This window comes from Phyllobates terribilis, unplaced genomic scaffold, assembly GCF_046119375.1.
Source record: "Phyllobates terribilis strain yellow unplaced genomic scaffold, ASM4611937v1 Scaffold_10__3_contigs__length_209671492, whole genome shotgun sequence".
Taxonomy (NCBI): domain Eukaryota; kingdom Metazoa; phylum Chordata; class Amphibia; order Anura; family Dendrobatidae; genus Phyllobates; species Phyllobates terribilis.
This window is the reverse complement of record NW_027362770.1, coordinates 119,093,937-119,102,074: the sequence shown is the minus strand read 5'-3', so window position 1 is coordinate 119,102,074 and position 8,138 is coordinate 119,093,937. Positions and strand designations below refer to the sequence as shown.

Here is an 8,138-nt window from a genome sequence, read left to right as displayed (position 1 = left end):
CCATTGTTCATTATTTTCTTCTTGCTAACAAGAATTTTTCTATTGATTCTAGCCATTTACCCGCATTCAATAAATCAAAAATCTTGCCTTCTATTAGATCATTAATTTCTGAAAATCCTCAGCACTAGCATTAATTAAACCAGTCGCGAGGACAGGCCGTGCACATATGTGGGTGAGCGAGTATTTTGCAAGTACAAATAATCCTTTATTTGTACAGTCATAGGGAAAGGCTGCCAAGGTTGACGGGAGTCATTTCTTCCTGCAGAAAAGAAAGAGGTAATTCAGGTTGCCCTCAGAGTCAGGTTTACCAATAGTGACAGTATGCCTGTGTGTATAGGTGGGTAAGGGCATAGGTGGAGTGATACTAATGACACATATTCATATGTAAATTATGTGCTTGTGTATGCTAATTAGGTACTTTCAGAATTGAAGAAAAGAGATGTCATGTCTCACCTAATCAGGTGGATTATTGATGTTCCTGGTCTAGAAGAGCACGGAAAAGTGACAGTGGTGCAGCAGGAGGGAAGAGTATGGCATAGAAGAGATGCTGAAGTGATGTAGTAGACCTGGGATAGCAAAGGCTGATGTGGCTTATCTGGAACAATGGCTACTAATGTAGCAGAGATGGAACAATGGTAACTTATATAGCATTTTGAGAACAATGACAACTGATACAACAGAGCTGGAACAAAGTAGCAGCGTTGTAGCAGCTGAGGCTGACAGTAGTGCTAGAACATCAAGATGGCAAAGTTGTTGCTGCAGAGACTGAGTAGCGGTAATGGTACAAGGATGTAGCTGGGTTGTAGTAGCAGAGACTGTGTAGTAAAGGAATTCCAGCTCTAAGTAGTGACTGGACTCCAACTCCCTGAATACTGTGATATTTAGAGCGGAAGCCAAATTATGCGGAATCCTCCCTATCCGTCACACTTCCAGTATCAGTGTATTTCATTCATTGATGTTGCTATCAATCCTGCTGATACCAGTAGCTCCACAAGCAAACTGCACTGTCACAAGTTTCCCTTAAAGAAGAACCAAGTGAAGAAAAAAGGAGTGCGATGGATGCCCAGCGCTGCCACTGACCCAGGTGATTCCAGGCGGTAATTGTAAAAAAACCTCCTAATTTATTGCAACGCATTACCTAGTAGATTCTACTCCTTCCTCAGGCATCATCAGAAGCTTGAGGAAGGGGTATAATCTACTCTGAAAGGTGTATTATCGCCTGGAATCCCCTTTGTCAGCAGCAGCGCCTGGGATCCCTTGCACTCCTTTCTTCACTTGCTATGTCCTCTAACCAATTGGTTGAGCACAGTGGTCAGAGCAGTAGCCACATTTGGAATATATTACTCTTCCATGGAGTTGTTCCATGCACATCTTATTTAAGTGAGTAACCAGCCCTGCATATCACCTCCACCTTCTGCCTATGGTTAGACACAGGGTGCGCCTCTTGTCTTTTTTCTCTACAAGTAAAAGAACAACTAGACTTAGCATAGCAGTGCTGGACAATTTACTTGTGTTAATCAAACTCAGAATAATAAATTAGTTAAAAACACATGACAAGTATATTAAATATGTGGCACTACAACTTCTACATAGGTTTGGGTTTCGCCTATTGGCTTCTTCATTGGGCAAACTTGCTGACAGTCAAAACCCAGGCTCAGCTATTATAATAAAATCCCAAATTGGAAATAAATTGTCTAGGAAGTGCTACTCTATGTACGGTTGTTCTTTAACCCCTTCATGACTGTTAAATGTTTATGCTTTAGTTTTTTACTCCCCTTCTTCAAAAGCCAGAACTTTTTTATTTGTCCGAAAAACATAGCCATATGCCTGACTTTTATGGAATAAATGGTAGTTTTGACAGACACCATACACTTTTTCCAGACATGTTCTCATATGGAGGAAATAATATTATCTTGATAGATTGGACATTTACAAACATGGCAATATGAAATATGTTTTTTTTGTTATTTTTAAATGGGAAATGGGATGATTCAAACTTTTATATTTTTAAAAAAAACCTTGTTTTTATTTTTACGTTATACACATTGGAGTGATGTAGGCTGAACCCTTTGATATCACATATATGACAACCCATGTGTTTAGGAATGCCAGCCGGCTGATGGCAGGGAGAGATGTCGATTGGGCATGCCCAATTTCACACTGTCAATCACTTTGCTCTCCTGGAGGTAAGCCTTTACCAGATAAGTCTGTTGACAGCTTTCTAATAGGGAAGAGAAGAGTGTTTGGCCAAACGAGAGCTGTTGTGTATGGGAGAGTCAATCGAGATGGCAGTTGGCCAAACGATCAGCCTAAACACTTTTCAGCTAGCCAACAGCCATCTTTTGTGTAAGGCGGGCTTTAGTCCCCTTAGACAGCATGAACCTGCAATCACTTGACTGGTTATACTGCAATACTACACTAACAATATTGCATTACATAGTTATAATTGCAGATGTCCTATAATGCCCAACCACTGGGTTTCATAGGATGACCAACATGGCAGCTATAGGGGACTTTAACCGATCCCAAGCTGCCATAGTAACCCATCAGCACCCCACAATCACATTGTGGGGACCATTACAAGTACACACCAGCAACTTAACCATTTAAATGCTTCTGACAGTGATTGACAGCAGCATTTAAGAGGTTCAACAGCAGTGATCAGATCTATCTCCATTCGTTGCAGTTACAGGCAGATGCTGGCTGTGTAACACAGCCAGCCTGTCCCATACATTTGCTGTGACCATATGACATAATTTTACGCAATGTAGTCATAAAGGGGCTATTGAGACTACTGTTCTCAAAAGGACCTATACCAACATTATTGGATGAAATCCACCAATACTGAAGATGTGATGAAGAGGGACGATTCCAGATTATGTGGATTCTGCCCTAGAGATTGTGGATGCTGTAAAGATCTGGTTTATCTTCTTTATTGTAATGGGTTTTGCACCACTTCATTGAACTTTGCCCTCTCTCTGATCTCGATGGTGTCCTTGAGGAGGAAAGTGTGCTTGGTTAAATAACTATATTGTCATCTTTTAATAATTTTACTTTCGTAGCAATATTGTGAAGAAGTAAGCTGAGAAGGGTTTCAGGAACTAGAAATTTTTCAACTTTTTAATTGCCTGTTAAGGAAATTTTCACCAAAAGCCGAGATTTTCTGCTTTTTCTTCCTTTATAGACTTGTTCTTTCAGAAACCTAGACATATCCACGGGAATTCTTCTCTGAGGATTTTTATTTCCCTAATAACTGAAGTTTCTCCTACAACTTCCTAGGAGTCATTTGCAATTTTGAGTTTTTTTTCAATGAGAAATTGTAATACTGTAAATGACAGAGAGTATCATTTAAGCGCTATAGGTATTCTGCATTTCTAGATTGATCCGTAAAGATTACAATCTTACATATACTGATCTGTGAATTTTGTTTGGCATGTTGAGGAAACAAACAGCAAAAACCCCATTGTATTGATGGCATAAATTGCTTGTAATGATCTTTTCTTATCTTATATTTCTCTCATTAGTGTCTTCTTCGTGTTCCTGAACCAGTATTAATGTAGTTAAAACTGTTGGATAATGATGACTGGACTTACTTGCTTTCAACTCAGATGTCAAGTGTAATCGTAAAGTGACAAACAGTAGTCTAGCTGAAGATATACCAATCAATAAAGTTGAAGTTCAGACGGAGCAGAATTGACAAACTTCGAACCAAATAAAAATAAAACAATTTGTAGATGGAGTTTTCAAATCCTCGTTCATACCTATCAAAAAACATTGTGGTGAATCCAGGACACTGAGAAAATGTTTAAATCCACAGGCAAATTGCCTCTTCAGAGAAAAAGAGGACTTGAACTCTATAGCGCTACCTATTGGAAGCAGCAACCCTACAAGTCACAATCAACCCTTTAACGAGTCATGCAATATGACTTAGGATAAAAGCCAAATCAGAATCTCAATTTGCAAAGTCAACAGGACAACTGAGCTCTGAACACGCAGCTGCACAAGCAGGTTTACCAAAGAACGCAGGTCTTAAAAATATAAAAGAAACAATAAAGGAAAAAAAGGTCAACAATATAGTGCAATATGACTCTCTCCAAGACAATAAACTCATAAAATTATTTCTTCCATGGCGTGCATCTGTTCTTTTTGTTAAAGGGGAAAGTACAGTTAATCTTTATCTGTCATGCCAGGTGTGAGTGCAACACAGAGGGGAAAGGGAAAGGGAGCCCAGACACTAGGGAAAGGGGGAAGAGGTGACCTCCTAATCTGGACTAGCGTCACCCTGTCTCCCCCTAACATCCCTATACAGTCTCCGCAGATGTCGCTAATCACATGCCTCGCCCTACTATCCCTGGCGTAAGGCTAAAGCTGGGGGTGGAAGGAGATGAGCACTAGTCAACCTCCGCTAGCACTCTAAAGACAAAAGGGGAAGACAAAACAGGGAAATAATAACTTAGCTTTAGAAGAACTCCAACAGGGCACATGGTCTCAAGACTCCAAAGAGGATGTGATGCTGCTTCAGCCGAGTTCCAAGTAGAAATTAGTATAACCGGCGACGCCCACCTAGACACACCAGGTATGTATACACCAAGACTAAAGGGAAGTAGTCGCTGGGTCCTAAACACAGCCTCCTATCTAGGCAGCTGTATGCATTGCCAAACGTGGAGACCTCCTGCAAACCACTGCAGGGCGACTGTCTGTCACCTCTGACACACCTGTGACATTATCTATAAAACATTATCAACGGGAGCTTTTTATTCTAAATATTCACTTTGTATTTTTCTTTCCAAAGATAACATGATATATTACTAAAGTGTAGGGTCGGTAGAACTGAAAACTGTTTTGTCTATTAATCACTATTGGTTAATCTAAATGCAATATTACATTAGGTGTTGGGTAAACCGCAGAAATTTTCATCAATATGATTCTAATTGCCTGATGAGAGCATAAGAAATTTTACACTTCTCATATACGGACAATTAGATTGGTCTTGTGGCATGAGGCCAGACTGTGATTTCATTCTTTCGTTTACAGCTGGCACACGAAATGAAATGTCAGGAAGTCAGATCTGAAAAACAATAAACTGTTTTGAAAAATGCAAAAGTGTCAAAGCCATCCATGCAACCGTAGATAATAGCAATGAAATAAATTGTAGTAATTAAGCCAACTATTCTTGATATTCCTCTTTAATTAATAATAAAGTCAAGGGACACATCTGTTTAAAAAGTGGGATATCTCAATCAGATTTTTGTTATTCTGATGTAGGTCGGAGTACTCCTGAAACGAGAAACTGAAGATGTTGCAAAAATATATATATTTTTTTTAAATCTCCAATGTGAGGTTTTTTAAATACTGGTGGCATGGCGTTTATTTCTATGAATCTTAATTATCGTTTCCCAATTAATCAATTTATTAGTGCACCCCATTGTCTTTTTATGGGTCTGTCAGGGTTAAGGTAGAAATTACATTTCTCAACATTGCAATTGGAAGAAGGAAAATTTGTTGAATGATAAAAATCGCCGGATCGATACACATATTAATGATATGCAAAAGATGAAAAAAATAGAAATCAAGTTTTCAAAACATCAGTGTTTATTCAATATCAAGTATGCATGCTACACACAGAAATGCAAGCACACAGGGATAGGAAATCAGAGTACACGGCTCAGTCATTCTACATAAGGATAGAAAAAGGCTTAATTCTGATTGGGTTGTACTACTGCAGTGTTGAAACACATTTAAAATTGGAGTGCTAGTTCATGAAAAATAGTCCAAAGATTCAAGTGATTAGGGAGGTGCTGTTCCTGCATAGTCAGTGTGACTGAATTCATTGATCTATAATATAGTGCAGTAAAAATACCTTAATAAAACCTTTTTTTTTATTCTTCACACACTGCAAACAAGGAGAGCAGTTTACTATTCCTCTGTATTAATTTTGCAAGTGAAGAAAAATTCTGAAACCAAGGCTTGTGTGTCACAGAAAGTGTGCTACCTGCCTTGCTGCACAGGCAAGCATTATATATATATATATATATATATATATATATATATATATATACTCCGGCCCAATATTGCATACTGTTATGTCCGGCCTCCAGTATAATGTCAGAAAGAGTATTCAACAGGGCTGGTGGCATTGTCACACTTAAGTGAACCACCTTATATGTGTCCAAATAAATCAGATATGGATCAGTGCTGACTTTCATTCTCCTATGGCCAATGTCAATGATTAAATTAGCCAACCCTCTGCCTGTCTGTACATTATCTGTCTACTACACCTCTTTGGTGCTGCTGGTACCAATAGCCCACACTCAGCCAGGCTTCTACTTCATGTCCATCGTGTCATCTAAGTAGTACCACTACTGTCAGGGCTGCTGTTACTGACCTTACACAGCACTGTCATAATTCTCTACCCTGCAGCTTCTGCTGGTGCCACACCAGCCACACACCTCCTGGCTGTCCACTGTGTTTTATAGTGCTATACTAACTGTACTGCTGCTGAAAGTGCTGCCATTGCTGGTCCTACGCCTGACAAACACCTCCTTTCCTGACCCTTCATTCTTTTCTACTGCTACTGTTGCCACTGCAAAGCCACGCCAGCCACACATATTCCAGCTGCACACTGTGTTTTATAATTCTATATTGTGCTGCTGTTGGGAAACATACTCTCCTTGAATATGTAAAAAGAATTTCAGCTCACCCCGTTATGTCCTGGTTCCTTGACTGGTCATCGGCACACGGAGCCGCCCTGGTCCCGGCGGTAAGGAAATCCAATATGCAAGAAGAGTTGTCTCCAGCGACCACAGAAGATAAGGTTCTTAAAACTTGATGTTTATTCAGTCATGGATGACTTAGACCGTTGCAGGTTGAAACGCGTAGGACTTGTTCCCTGCACTGGGATTGCTCACTTCTGCATGTCTGTGCTTTTTAACATGATGGCTAAATAAACGTCAAGTTTTAAGAACCTTATCCCCTGTGGTCGCTGGAGACAACTCTTCTTGCATATTGGATACTCTCCTTGAAGGTACACAAACATGAAATAGTATCCAAAATAGAGCTATTTATTAAATAAATAAATAAATTAGCCATTTCTTCTTTACTTTGAAAACAGCTATTCTGTGTCTGCTCCCAAAAAAAGGATAATTTTTGGATGGCTTAATAAAAAGGCTTTGTAAATGTTTAGTCATTTTGATAATAGCATACTTGTTGGATCCCAAAAAGGGGATCATTTTTTCACTCCTGATTGAGAAGACACTAATTCACTTTAAAACCAGCACACATGGTTTTGCTCCCTAATTAAAGGGATAATTGTTTCTTCCCAGCAAAAAAAGATGGATATTCCCCAAAAAGGAATACATTTTGCATGTATGTAATATACTGTGTACACAGACACCTGATATTACACACAAGTTAATGTGAGGGTATAATATTTGATGTCTGTAGTCACAGTGTATCTTACACAAGTCACATAGTATATTACATCCAGTATACAGTTAGGTCCATATATATTTGGACAGAGACAACATTTTTCTAATTTTGGTTCTAGACATTACCACAATGAATTTTAAACAAAACAATTCAGATGCAGTTGAAGTTCAGACTTTCAGCTTTCATTTGAGGGTATCCACATTAAAATTGGATGAAGGGTTTAGGAGTTTCAGCTCCTTAACATGTGCCACCCTGTTTTTAAAGGGACCAAAAGTAATTGGACAATTGACTCCAAGGCTATTTCATGGACAGGTGTGGGCAATCCCTTCGCTATGTCTTTTTCAATTAAGCAGATAAAAGGCCTGGAGTTGATTTGAGGTGTGGTGCTTGGATTTGGAAAGTTTTGCTGTGAAGTAAACATGCGGTCAAAGGAGCTCTCCATGCAGGTGAAACAAGCCATCCTTAAGCTGCAAAAACAGAAAAAACCCATCCGAGAAATTGCTACAATATTAGGAGTGGCAAAATCTACAGTATGGTACATCCTGAGAAAGAAAGAAAGCACTGGTGAACTCATCAATGCAAAAAGACCTGGGCGCCCACGGAAGACAACAGTGGTGGATGATCGCAGAATAATCTCCATGGTGAAGAGAAACCCCTTCACAACAGCCAACCAAGTGAACAACACTCTCCAGGAGGTAGGCGTATCAATA

General features: G+C 39.4%; 1 long non-coding RNA gene across 1 annotated transcript; it reads left to right on the top strand.

The window, feature by feature from the left end:
* The first annotated feature begins 211 nt into the window (after window positions 1-211).
* Window positions 212-4,075, top strand: LOC141164142 (uncharacterized). Its single transcript, XR_012250844.1, has 3 exons — window positions 212-276; window positions 415-635; window positions 3,525-4,075. It is a non-coding gene; the product is annotated as an uncharacterized lncRNA (long non-coding RNA).
* Window positions 4,076-8,138: the final 4,063 nt, after the last annotated feature.